Source organism: Eptesicus fuscus, chromosome 21 (assembly GCF_027574615.1).
Source record: "Eptesicus fuscus isolate TK198812 chromosome 21, DD_ASM_mEF_20220401, whole genome shotgun sequence".
NCBI lineage: Eukaryota > Metazoa > Chordata > Mammalia > Chiroptera > Vespertilionidae > Eptesicus > Eptesicus fuscus.
Window position 1 is genome coordinate 40,572,767 of NC_072493.1, and position 14,272 is coordinate 40,587,038.

The 14,272-nt window shown below is 54.7% G+C and overlaps 1 pseudogene; it reads right to left on the bottom strand.

Moving 5' to 3' along the window:
* Positions 1 to 392: 392 nt before the first annotated feature.
* Positions 393 to 6,205, bottom strand: LOC103301367 (PRELI domain containing protein 3B-like; annotated as a pseudogene).
* Between the last annotated feature and the right edge of the window lie 8,067 nt (positions 6,206 to 14,272).

The following is a 14,272-nucleotide window of genomic DNA, read 5'->3' on the forward strand; positions in this document are numbered from 1 at the left end:
GATGCCAGGGCTCATTGGTTACAGCAGCTGATGTCACCTTACCTAATACCACACCCAACATACACTCCCATACAGAAAGCTGACAAGACCTGAACACTAAAATCCCCAAACCTTAGAAATAAATAAAATAAAATCCCCAAACCTTCAGCTCACATCCACCTCCAACCCGCATTAGTCCGAACTAACCCAGAACCTTAACCCAGCCCGCATTCTCCCCTCCCCCTTTTGTTTTATACAGAAGCCCTGTATTTTCTTTGTTTTGATCAAGTCATATAGCCTTCAGCTTCTTAAAAAAAACCTACCTAAAATGCAGTGGTATTTTAAAATAACAAATAAATATAATGCCCACTAGGAGAGATCTGGGGGAGTGGGTGCTGTGTAACCAACTTCCATCATTTCTCTACAAATGCTGCCGCCGCCATGGGGGTCCTTGCCTGAGCCGTCAGTTCTTCAATCTCAGCATTTACTCGTTGTATGACCCAGCCCGCTGCTGCTCGGCCTTTGTTAGCGTTTGAGGATATCACACTTGCCCACCAGCCCTTCGAGATCACTCCTGAGACTGACGCCTTTCACAGCGATTACGGCCTCTAGAGTCAACACAGTGTTTTCTGCCTCCAGAGGATGTGGTTTATGTATGTCCCTCACCTACGGAACCCCTGTTTGTCGTACATGAAGTATGAGTGGATTTGAGTTCCATTGTTTCCTCTGCAGGAGCAACTACAGAATGCCCTGGCCCTCATGTTTTGGACCTTGCTGCGCCATGGAAGGCGGTCCCGCTCCGCGGTGCCACTCTCCAGAAAGATCTGTATGCCGGTTCGGTGCCTCCACCCCGACCACGCTTGCGTTCAGAGGGTTCGGTGTTTCCGCATTGCAGCTGTTGTCACCGTTTCCCACGGGTGGTCAGCGATGGGCTTCGAAGTCCAGGTCTTCACGGTGCCAGGGGCCCGTGCAGTGTCCGGGCATCAAAGAGAGGCAAAGAGGCCACACAGGCCCCCGCCCCGCCCTCCACCCTCCCCAGCCCACATCCTGACAAAAGCTGGGGCAACCCTTAAAGGTAATCCTACCCCAGTCCTCGTCTTAACCCTGCCTGTGGCCTAACCTGACTCTGACCTCAGCTACACTGGGTGGCCAGATTATTATGATCTCTGTATGCGTAATAATCTGGCCACTCAGTGTGTGTGTGTGTGTGTGTGTGTGTGTGTGTGTATATATATTTATATATACACACACATATATTAGAGGCCCGGTGCATGAATTCATGCATGGGTGGGGTCTGGACAACCTGGCCAGGGGGAGGGGACATGGGTGGTTGGCCAGCCTGCCTGCTGGTCAAACTCCTGGTTGAGGGGACAATTTGCATATTAGCCTTTTATTATATAGGATATACACTGAGTGGCCAGATTATTATGCGTTCAGAGATCATAATAATCTGGCCACTCAGTGCAATCCCTAGCCCTATCTCTATTATAAACCTAGCTCTGACTTTGTTCTGAACCTCAACACTGTCCTTAATCCTAAACTTATGAATTGACCCTGGCCCTTAACTATCAATCTGATGATCACGATATGCTCCAATCTTAAACCGTAACCCTGGTCCTGACCACAGATTCACCTTGACTTTGACCCCAGACATAACTCCAATCCAGTCCTAGACCCAAACACAGCCTCGATCTCAGCCATAAGCCTCGCCTTGACCGATTCTAGCTACAAGCAGAGTCTTAGCTCTGTGCCTAGTCTTTACCCTTATCCTACATAACCCGAGCCCTACCCATGGTCAGAAACCAAACACCAATGGCAGTTGTCATCTTTACCACAATCTTTCTTGTTGCTGTTAATCCTCACCAGAGATTATTTTCTCCATTGCTTTTTTTTTCAGAGAGAGTGGGAGGGAAGGAGGGAGGGAGGGGGGGGGGAGGAGAGAGAGGCATGCATGGACTGGTTGCCCTCCAACAGGAGCCCTGACTGGGGGAGGGAGCAAACCTGCAACTCTCTCTCTCTCTCTCTCTCTCTCTCTCTCTCTCTCTCTCTCTCTCTCCCCTCTCTCTCTCTCTCTCCCCCCCTCTCTCTCTCTGTGTGTGTAAGAGCCGGGGTGTCGATGCTCTAACAGTTGGGAACATCGGCCAGGAATCTTTTTTTTTTTTTTAATCCTCACCGGAGGATATTGTTCCATTGCTTTTTAGAGAGAGTGGAAGAGAGAGAAAAAGACAGAGAGAAATATCGATGTGAGAGAAACACCTAGATCAGCTGCCTCCTACAAGCTCCCCGACCAGGGCCTGGGCCGGGTAGGAGCCTGCAACAGAGGTACGTGCCCTTGACTGGAATCTAACCTGGGACCCTTTGGTCCACAGTCCGACACTCTGTCCATTGAGCCAAACCAGCCAGGGCTGGCCAGGGAATCTTAACGCTTTCTTCAACCCTAACCCAAATTCTGGTGATACTGATTTTACTGACACCCCCCCCCCCCATTTTTTTGTTTTTTTTGTTAATCCTCACCTGAGGATATTTCCATTGATGTGTTGTTGTTTTTTGTTTTGTTTTGTTTTTGAGAGAGAGAGAGAATGGAAGGGAGGGGGAGAGACAGAAAGAGAGAGACATCGATGTGAGAGAGACACATCAACTGGTTTCCTCCCGAATGTGCCCTGACCAGGGCCGGGGATCCAGCCGGCATGCACCTTGACTGAAATCAAACCTGGGACCCTTCAGTCTGTGGGCCAAAGCTCTGTCCACTGAGCCAAAGCGGCTCAGGCCTGATCCTTAATCTTAGCCTTAACCTGATTGATTTCTAATCCTAATTGGAACCAAACTCCAGTCCTAAGAGCTTTATGTAACAAGAAGTCAGCCCTGATTCTTCTTCGGCTTTCACTCCCCACAGCCAGTTGGCCAGCAAATGCCATCAATGCTGCCTTCACATTCTCCCAGTGTCCAACCATTCCTCTCCTTCCCCGCAGACACCAGCATCTTCTTCCTGGACTTCTGCCGGCATCCTCTCACTGGGCTCCCGTTTTATTCCACTCTCCCAGCCCCCATTCCCTAAAGCCCGTTCCCACACAACAACCAGAGGGATCCTGTTAAAATCTGAGTCAGGCCCAGCTGGTGTGGCTCAGTGGTTGAGTGTCGACCTATGACCCAGGAGGTCCAAGTTCAATTCCTGGTCAGGGCACATGCCTGCCTTATGGGCTCGATCTCCAGTGTGGGGCGTGCAGGAGGCAGCCGATCAATGATTCTCTCTCATCACTGATGTTTCTCTCTCTCTCTCCCTCTCCCTTCCTCTCTGAAATCAATAATCCTATATAATAAAGATGTAATATGCAAATTGACCATCACTCCAACACACAAGATGGCCGCCCCTATGTGGTCAAAGATGGCTGCCCCCATGTGGACACAAGTGGCCAGCACAAGATGGCTGGCAGGGGAGGGCAGTTGTGGGCAATCAGGCTGGCAGGGGAGGGCAGTTGGGGGGGACCAGGCCCCGCAGGCCTGCAGGGGAGGATAATTAGGGGCGATCGGGCCGGCAGGGGAGGGCAGTTGGGGGCAATCGGGCCAGCAGGGGAGCAGTTAGATGTCGATCAGGCTGGCAGGGGAGTGGTTAGGGGGTGATCAGGCTGGCAGGCAGGCGAGCGGTTGGGAGCCAGCAGTCCTGGATTGTGAGAGGGATGTCCAACTGGGATCATGCCTAAACTGGCAGTTGCACATCCCCCAAGGGGTCCCAGATTGGAGAGGGTTCAGGCTGGGCTGAGGGACACCCCCCCCCCCGTCCCCAGTGCATGAATTTCGTGCACTGGGCCTCTAGTATAGTCAATAATATTGTAATAACTATGTATGGTGCCAGGTGGGTACTAGACTTAAGGGGAGATCACTTTGTAAGTTATATAAACGTCTAACCAGTATGCTGTACATACACCTGAAATGAATGTAATATTGAATGTCAACTGTAATTGACAACTGCGTGTATAAAATTGAATGTCAACTGTATAAAATTTTTTAAAAAGAAACAAATGGACAGTGAGAGAGTGTGTGCAATAACGGGGAGAAAAATGGACCCCCCACAACATTTTATTCCACTTCACATCTATTGAACTCTCCTGCTGCACTGATTGCTGGCTTGGCCAGGTAAAACTACACTTCCCAGAATGCCTTGTGGTCGGGGGAGTGACAGGCAGAGATTTAGGTTCCACCAATCAGATGCCTTCGCGGGAAGCTTGGATTTCTAATTAAGCTGAGCTGGGAGAAGGCACCACCGAGGGGCCCAGCGAGCCGGTGTGGGCAGGTGTGGTCGCGGTACCTGCGCCTGCGCCGGCTTCCTGATCGCGCAGGGGAGCGAGCAGCATTCCTGGGTGGCCTTTTCTGGGCGGTGGATTGGGGAGTACCCTGGAGGCTCAGCCTATGGTCGGTCTCTCCTGACCGGGACTGTGTCCCTTAATAAGTCCCTTTCTCCTTTCACTGGCCCCACTGGATCCTGTTGGCTGCCACTGAGTAATAACGGGCACACAGATAGAAAGACAGAGATAGCGATTCAGAGAGGCACAGGGAGACCCCACCCCCAGCAGAGACAGGAGAGACCCAACCAGCTAAGGTATGCAGTGGGATGAAACGGACACCCAGAGAAGTACTGAAGGTAAACCGAGGCAGAGAGGGGTGCCAGAAACAGTGACACAGAGAGGGGCAGGTTGCTGGAGCAGCCGTGTTGGAAGGGGATCCTTTAGAGACTGTAGCAGTTGGAGGCAAGAGGATGGGGGGACATTGGAGAGGGCCGGGACTTGTTGGAATCAGCAAGGCCTTGCCACTGATGGAGCGTTCTGGCAAAATGTCTTTTTCGGAGCCCCAAGCTTCAACAGCCTGACTGAGGGGGGCCGTGTCCGTGAGTGCACTCCCAACCTCTCTGTCACATGCCAGGCGGGCCTTGTCCCTGAAGTCCCAGCCGCCACCTGATGACCTGGGGGACCCAACCATGTCTGATGTCTAAGGCAGACTCCTGAGGGTAAAGGAAGACTGAGGACCTGAGAGGAGTGGAGGGAACAGAGTCAGGGTCTCCAAGAATAGGAGACAGAGTGAAAAAGAGAGGTGCTTAGGGGTAGAGCTGGGAAGGCTGAGGCAGAGAGAGGGGAGACCCAGGGGCAGAGAGAGGGGCAGTGCGCAGGGCATGCCGGATTTAGGATTCCAGAGTGTGGGCCTGGATGACCTGGCTCCTCTGCCGAGTTCTCCTGGCTTCGTTATTGCCCCTCTGATCTTTGTTCTCCATCAAGGGTTGCCAGATAAAATGCAGGATAACTAGTTACATTTCAGTTTCAGATATTTCAGTGTAAGCCTGGCCCCAAGATTGCACGGGACAATCTTAGACTTAAGAGATCGCTGCCCTAGCTTGGTGGGTGGGTGTGGTAGAGTGGTTGAGCTCTGACGTCACAGTTGGATTCCCAGTCAGGGCACATGCCCAGGTTGCGGGCTCAATGCCCAGTAGGGGGCGTGCAGGAGGCAGCCGATCAATGATTCTCTCTCATCATTGATGTTTCTATATCTCCCTCCCTCTCCCTGAAATCAATAAAAACATGTTAAAAAAAAAAGAATAATAAATGACTGCCCTGGTCGGTGTGGCTTGGTTGCTTGGAGCATCATCTCACGCACCGAAAGGTTGCTGGTTCGATTCCTGGTCAGGGAACATGCCTGGGTTTCGGGTTCACATACTGGAGGCAATCGATCAATGTTTCTCTCATACATTGATGTTTCTCTCTCTTTCTCCCTTCCCCTCTCTCTAAAATCAGTAAGACATATCTTTGGATGAGGATTACCACATACATTACTCATTAAAAAAAATTTCAATTCAAATCTCACCAGACATACTATATTTTTGTTAAACCTGGCATTCCCTCTCCATCTCTTTCTGCCTGTTTTGTTTTGTTTGCTCTTGTCTTTCCCTCTGCCAGTCCAGTTTCACCTTCTCTGTTCTCTTAATGACCCTGCCCCAAGGTCAGAGCCATCCCTAAGCCCCTCACACCCCCCACTAGGTCCCTTTCCCCCTCCCTCCTCCCAGCCCAGCCCTGTCTCTAGGGCCATCTTTCTCCTCCAGGAACCTCTTCTGTCTTCTTTCTTCATCGCTCTTCTCGTCGAGGACCCGCACCTCTGCAATTCTCCACCCCACCCCCACTCCCACCCCCAAGAGGAGGTGTGGAGGCTTTGAGGGAGTTAGGAATCCACCATTACTCACCTGCATCCCGGCCTCATGTCCTTTCCTTTCCATCTCCTGGGCCAGAGAGGTCATGAGAGTTTCCCAAAGTCACACAGCAGAACAGAGACTAAACTCCACCCTCTCCTCCAAATCCCTTCCAAGTTCCCGGCTTCCTGGTGGAAAATTCCTCTGCTCTTCCCTGAAAATGGCCCGACTTGGTGATATTTCTAAATACCAGGCAATACTTGACGGTCACAGGTCGGGACCAGGGGAGCTTGTGCACAAGGCATGGTAGATTTTTGAACACCTACTACGTGCTAAGAGTTGGGGCTATGGCTCAGAGGCTGTTAACACAAGACCAGTGACGTGACATGGCGGTTGCCATGTCCCTAGGCCTGAGGACATAGTAGGTGCTCCATAAACGCCTGTTGAATGAAAGAATGAGTGAGTGAACAAATGAAAAAACATACCCCAAGCGGCTGAGGACACCTTTCCACGTCTACCCTTGCCTTTATCCCCATCGCTGTCTCTTCCTTTGTCCTAGCCCCGTGGTCGGCAAACTGCGGCTCGAGAGCCACCTGCGGGCGGCTCTTTGGCCCCTTGAGTGTGGCTCTTCCACAAAAATACCACGGCCTGGGCGAGTCTATTTTGAAGAAGTGGCGTTAGAAGAAGTTTAAGTTTAAAAAATTTGGCTCTCCAAAGAAATTTCAATCGTTGTCCTGTTGATATTTGGTTCTGCTGACTAGTGAGTCTGCCGACCACTGGCCTAGCCTGTCTCCTTTCTCCGCCTGCCCCCTCTCTTGGTTTGTCATTCTCTAGAATCCTGTTGTCAATTTTTTCAGCCGAGGGGGTTCTCTCCAGGGACCGCTATCTGCTGAGCCTCTCCTCTGCGTCAGGCGATTCGCTCGTGGAACCCTTCTGGAATATTCCAGAAGGCAAGGACGGCTTCTGTCGGGTGTTTTCCAAATGTGCAGACCGAGATCCAGAAAGAAGGGAGGTGCCCTGGTCACATCAGAACCAGCGCGCCTGGCCTCTCCCTAAACACGTCTCTTGTCTCTCCATCTCCAACTCTATCCTTCCTCCGGCTGGCCACCTCACCACCTGCCGCCTCCACGCACGTAAGGAGATCAGTGTTGACCAGCACAGGGGCCGCAAACCCCCGTGCGGCCAGGGGCCAGGCCTGGGACACGGCCCCCTGCCCGGGGAGATGGGCAGTGACGGCCCGCTCATCCAGTTATCTCCACCCAAAGATCCCACATCCTGTTTCTCAAGAGGGGCCGGGAAGCCACATTTCCAGAAGTCTCCCAAGGATGCAACGCTAGGATTCAATTCACACAAAGGCTGTTCGGCCCAAACAAGATTCCGTGGCCCGGACAGGCCGGCCGGCGGTGGTTTGCAGCCTCCGCGTTGATTTTAGTGCCAGGTTCCGCGCTGAGGAAGAATTTTCTCAGATTCCAGGAGAACAGGCGGAGGTGTGTGGGTCTGTTGTTAACTGCTTTACCCCCAGCACCTGGAGCAGGGCCTGACCTGTCATAGGTGCTCGTCTATCTTTTAAGTGAGCGGTGTGTGAAATCCTAGCCTAGGCCGTAGAAATAACAATTTAAAAAAAATCTCCAGTTTGCAGGTGGGGAGACGGAGGTACAGAGGGACAGAGTCCCAGGGTTCCACGGACTCCCACGCCTCGACCCTAGGCTATCCTGGCGCTACTTGGGGTTGTGCATGTGCAATGCCGTGTGTGGGCAGGCGTGCCCGGGGGCGTGTCTGTGGGACTGTGGTGCCGAGGAGGTGCCACGGTGGGGGTGCCCATCCTCCTGATTGGACACGGAGGCCTGGAAACGAGACCTGGAGCACCCGCTCCCCTCAGACACACCTGCTCTGGGTGCTCCTCCAGTCCAGAGAGAACACTCAGCCCCGCCCCTCCTTCACCCGTCCTCAGGGGTCCCCCCCACCCGCCTCCCCTAGGTGCCCAGAGCCCTGGGGGAAAGGGGGAAAGAATTTAGGATGAGGGTGGAGGTGTGGGGAGGAGGGAGAGGGAAGGGGATGGGTTAAGAAGGAGTGTGTGATGTCAAGCAAAAAAGACAACATTAGACACAGATGCTGAGATGGCGTTTATCGCGGCAAAAAAAGGTGAAGTCGCCGAGGGAGGGGGGTGGGGGAAGGGGGTGTGGTGGGGGCCGGGGTGGGGGCCATGGAAGCTAATACATGGTGCACTAGGTCACACACGGACACTGGGGGTGGGTGGGTGGGGTGGGCGTGGCCCAGGCATGGCGATGGGGGGAGGGGGAGGAGAGGCAGTGGGCCCCAGCCAGGAGCTTCTGGAGGTGGTGGGAGGAGGTGGCGGCGTCTCTGTTGCAGAGGATGGAAGGAATCAGTTAGAGGGGGTTGAATGGAGGCACTGGAGGCATGGCCCCATGCGGATGGTCTGGGCCCAAGAAATGGAATGTGGGGATGGGGTAGCAGACAGGGGGCCAGCCCTGGGCTTGGGCCTTGAATCCGACGGACCTTAAAGGTCCTCCAGTCCCTCCATGTCCCAAAGGAGGGAACAAGCCGGGAGAGGCTGGCTCAAGGTCCTAATGAGGATGTAGCCATCAGTTCTCCAGCCCTCTCCCCACCCCGCTTCTCCTGCCCTGTCTGCCCCAAATGAAAAGGGGAGAGCCTCTAACGCCTCAGGCTCCACACCATTATCTCCCCGAGGCTCCTCGGGGAATCTGGAGGACGAGCCCATTTCACAGATGGGGAAACTGAGTTGTCCTGTCCGACTACAGCTTTTCACACGTCTCCCACCTCCCTGCCAGAGGCTCTGGACAGCCCATCCCTCTGGGGCTAATACTGATCACCTTGAAACTCTTAGGATTGGGCGCAGGGGAGGATTCTCCCAAATCACCCCGGGCTGTGGGTCATGCCTCCAGTGGCCTGAGATGCCAACACAAAGAAGAAGAAAAAAAAAAATGACTCCCCACGTCCTCTGGCTCAAACCCAGTACAAAAGTGACTATTTACAATGAAGGGGTGGGGAGTGGGGAGGGGGCACAGGAAGGGGTGGGGCCAGAGTGAGCTCTCCGCTGGGGGGGGGGAGGCCACGCCCCTGCCCCCGCCCCCCGCCTTGGAAAGGGACAAAGCCAGACAGATTGAAGAAAGGGTCTCTATCCCCAGGGCGGGGAGGACCCTTAGGGGGGAGGGATGGGGGTGGGGCGTGGGATGGGGTGCGGGTGGGGAGGCGTGGGCGGTGGGAGGAGATGGAGGAAAGGTAGCTACTGCCCCTCGCCTCCCCCCCGCCCCCCCCCCGCCGGACACACAGTTTTCCGTGGGATGGACACAGAAAGGGTTAATTAAAAAGTTCGATGAGCGAAGTCTGACTGTCGAGTGGGGCGGGCTGGAGCAATGAGGCCGCAGGTCCCGGTGGCCGGTGGTGATGGAGTCACTTAGGAAATGAGAGGTTGGTGGTTTTGGGGTGGGGTGGAGGGGGAGAGAGGGGAGGGGAGGGGGATTAGGCGGTCCCCCCAATGATCTCTGGGAGACAAGAGTATCCTGGACTGGCTGAGAAGGGGTTAAAAACCAGCAGCCTTCCCCCCGTCCCCGCCCCCCCCCCCCAGACTTCCCCATTTGCCTCCCCGCACCCAGCGCAGAGACGGGCCTTGCGCACCTGGCCGGGCGCCGCGGGGGGAAGTCCCCCCACGTGGCGTCCGGAGGCGGAGAGGGATCGCGATGGCAGGGCGACTCCACGAGCCCGAGGCCAGGTCCCTGGCCCGCAGCGCCCGCACGTGGGCATCGCGACCCCGGTCTCCCCTTCGTGACACCCAGCTCAGGCTTCCGCGACAGCCGGACGGGGTGCCAGACCGCCGGGCAGGTGCGTGGCGCCCGCGCAGACCCGCGGGGCTGTCGCCACAGGAGGCACCCCATCAGCAGCCGGACGCCCACCTGGCCAGCCTCGCCGCCCCTCCTGGCTAACAACCCTTTTCCCGCCGCGCTCGCTCAACCGCTAATCCTGGTCTGGAAAGGGCAATCCATCAATGCCGGGGGACCCTCTCACTCCCAACAGCAGGCCACCAACTCAGAAATGAAATGAGGAGGGCGTGGGATGCAGGGCCAGGCAGGAGACACAGATCAAGGGGATACTGAGGGACTTGGGGGTGAAGTAGGGATAAAAGTGGTTCCCTATGTGTTCCAAGTAGAGGTCCCCAACCATCTATAGATGGACTCTTAGATTCCAGTTGGGATGCATGTAATGCTCACCTACAAGTCCAGGCCAGGTGTCAGGGCAGATACAGATGGCACGACCGTTGCCTTCTCATCCCTAATAATTATTGCAGCGGAGCCCCTTGCCCGTGTAGAGACGGCTGGGACGGGGCAGAAGAAGGTGGCTGGGGCAGGTTGGCTCAGAGCCCCCTCAGACGGGGGGCTGGAGGAGGTGAATTTGGCACATTGAACCCCTTCTTCTCGTAAGAGCTTGAGGTCCTTCTCTGGAGTCCAGTTGGCACCACCCTTTGGGCCAGCGGAGGAGGGGCTGAGTTTGTCTCCTCTCTCCCCCCAAATTTCTACAGCTTTGCCCCAAGGAGGCAAGTGGGGTTCTCCCTGGCTGGTGGAATTTGGGGGATTCAAAAGGTTAGGGGTTAGCTGAAGGGGGATTTTTTTTTCCTTTTCTTTTCTTACAAAGATTCTAAGAAAAACTCAGGGTGGGAGGGGTGAGGAAGGGGGACCCAATTGAGCAAAGTGTCCATGGATTTTTTCAATGCCTCTTAGGGGCCTCCTCCACGATGCATGGTCCCGTTTCCTGCCCCCTGTCTGAGGTTCCCTCCCCCCAGAGCGGCTCAGTTCCAAGGAAGTTTGGCACTTTTTTTTTTTTAATCAGTGGGGAAACTGGGCGGGGGGGGGGGGGTTGAGAGAGTTGAGTGGAGAAGGGGAACAGACACGGACAAAAGATAGAGACGGGACAGATGACACTGGGAACCACAGGGAGAGGAAGTAGAAAGCCACTGGGAGTCAGAGAAAGAGAGAGAGAGGGAAACGCTGGGGGGAAGTGTTGGGAGTTGGTGGGCAAATGGGAAGGAAGAGGGAGACAATTCAATGCAGCAAACACTTATTAAGCACCAGATGGGTGCCGAGGAGCGGGGTGCAAGGAAGCCACTCAGCGTCTCTGAGAGCGGACTGGCTGACAGGGAGAGAGGGAGGAAAAGAGGCAATGGGTTTGTCAATGATTCACATTCCGGACTCCACGTCTGCGTCCCCTCTGGACAAACTGCAGCACAAAAGATCGAGGCCAGATTGCAGAAGGGACTTTCAGGAGATGCAGAAGGGGGTCGAGTGAATTTCCCAGGGTGGCATGGAGAAAGGTATGCTCTCCGCTCGCCAGCATGGCGAGTAAACTAGCTCACTTAGCTAGCAAGCTACCTTCCAGATAACCCTGGCTGGCGGGGTGGGGGGAGGGGATCCCCGAGAAATGTGAATAGGGAGGGGGTTGTCACACAGATATCCCAAAGGACACACTTTTCAGGAGGCCCAGCCTCCAGAGATGTGTCTGTGTGAAAGGATACTGGACCCCCAGAAATGGGTACAGAAAACGTCTGACAAGCAGAGGGCAGCTGAGGATGCAAACGATACGCAAATGAGCACTTTCAAATCCCACCTCCCCACTCCCAGACCTTGCTTGACCTCTCCCTGGCTCCTCCCTCCTCCTGGGGGCCTGGGGATAGGAGTTGTAGTGGGTGGGTGGGGGGGATAGTCCAGTTAGATACTGCAATACCCACATGTGGGTGGAGTTACTGTGAAATACTGTAAGGTCTTTTTGACAGGTGTAGAGGAGCCAATGGCCCCCAGGGCCACCTCCACCTCCAATCTCAGGAGCCCCCAATTGCAGAAGATATGTACAAAGTTACATCAAGAATTGTTTTGGCACTCAGATCTCCATCTGGGTTCAGTCTGGAGATTAGGGGTGGGCGGGGGCAGCAGCGACAGGAGGTAGGGGGTGGGGAGATGGGGCCTGCCCTCCACCCTGGAGATGGAGAGGGCATAGGAAAAGTAACCCTAGTGCCCAAGCTACAGCCTCCCATCGGGTGGAAGGGCCAGGGCGGAAAACTCAGTGCAAGGTACCTTGAAGGCTATTGCTTTCTAGGGATTTTCACATTTTGATTTGGGGGTGGCTCTCTAGCAAGGGGCAGCAGTCTCCCCGGCTTTAGGGGTGGGAATTGTCTCTGGCTTTTCTTCCCTCCTTTTTTTTGGGAGAGAGACGAGGAGGCCAGATTCCCCCAAAGCCGTGGAGAAGAGAAGGGTCTGGAAGACCTAGGAGGGGACAAATGGGGGAGAGGGTGGGCATGGGGTGCCTCTCCCCCAGAGATGCTGATGATGGAACCAGGGCCCTGGGGGCCCTGCTTTGGGTTGGAGGAAGCGGAGGTGGTCTCCGAGGGGGAGGGGGAGATGGAGGGGACAGAAGTGGGTCTCAGCTATCCTAAGTCTATAGGGTTGTCAGGTCCTGAAATCTCAGCCTGCCAACAAGGCCTTACATCTGACCACAGCCGCAGAGCCCAGGGAGCCACTCCCAAACCAACTCTTGGGGCTGCCCGGCTTGGCAGACTCCATCAGAACATTCTAGCTCCTCAGAGCCCATGGTGAGAGCACCAAAACATTCTGACTCATCAGATACCACCAAAGTGCTCCAGCTGGCTGGAAACCACAAGCCAATCCAATCCATTAGGCCACACGAAGCATTCTGGCCAAGGGCCCCTACCACGGCTCACTGACCTCTACAGCGGGCCACGCGGGCCTGACAGAGCCACCACGCATTTGGCTCACCAGACTCAATGAAACAAAGCCACGCAGACACAAGCATGCACACACAAGGTGGGGGGTAGGAATGGGGGTCTCTGACAGTAGTTTTCACTAGCTCATCTCCCACCCCTCCCTGCCAGGTGGGTTCACAGACTGGGTGTGTTTGGATGGAGGTGACCCTGACAATGTTGGGTCTTTTTCCTTGGAGTCCTTCAGGTCAGATCCAAGTCCCACCCCTTATTCTCCCCCTAGGAAGACCCCCAGGCCAAGACCCACCAAAGAGGAGCAAGGGTGGAGAAAGAGGGTCAGTCACTAACTGGCCATGGCCCAATACAGGAAGTGCATGCTTCGTCCCAATGACATCACAGGAAGTACCCTGGAAACACCACAGGAAGTACACGCCCCCATGATGTCATTAAAGCAACCTTCAAGGAAGGCTCACGGAGACGCCATAGGAAGTACCTATCTCTCCTATTATCACAGGAAGTGACATCTGGGGAACTACTTCCTATGACATCAGAAGGAATGCCGGAAGCACCCCAGAAAGTACTTGACTCAGTGACATCACAACAGGGACTTCCATTCCTATTACTTTAGGAAAAGCCATAGGAGATGCCATAGGCAGTTGCTCCAGCTTTTCACAAGGGTCTGAGAGCCGGCCTCCTTCCCAGCAGCACAGCCCCCCCCCCCCCGACTCCCCATACAACCTGACAACAAAAAGTTAAAAGCCCCACCTAGGAGGGGTGACTGCAGTGGGGGGAGAGTAGCTGAGAACTCGGGGGTTCCTGCTGCAAATGCCCCATTTCAGCTACCTCTCCTCCCACTACACCCCTCGAGCTGGAACTGAAAGCAGGAGAGGTGGGTGTTGTTTTGGGGAGGCCCTTCATTCTAGGTCACCCAGAGGCTCCCTCCCCTCTTCCCATATGGAAACAAAAACATATAAAGGGGGGAAAATAAAATCCTTACCGGAAAAAAAAGGAGGGAAAGAAAGAGAAAATAACGCTTTGTTTTCTATTAAAATCAACAAAATGCAATATATACAGATATCACACAGACCTGGGCCCTGGGGGAGGAGAGTCAGGCCCAGCCAAGCGTAGGAAGGAAGGAAGGAGGGGTCAGTTCAGGGCCAGGGAGGGAGCTTTGGGCTCCATCCCCAGCCATCTCTCAATCCTGCCTATGAACTACCAGAAGGGAGGGGGGTGCAGTCAGACCAACCCCAGCCCCAATCCCAGGAGGAGCAGGACCACGCCGAGCTGAGGTCAAGAGTTGGGGAGGAGAAGGAGGAAGAGGAGGAGGAGGAGGAGGAGGAGAAGGAGGAGGCATAGGGAGAAGGGTGGGAGCACACACCACA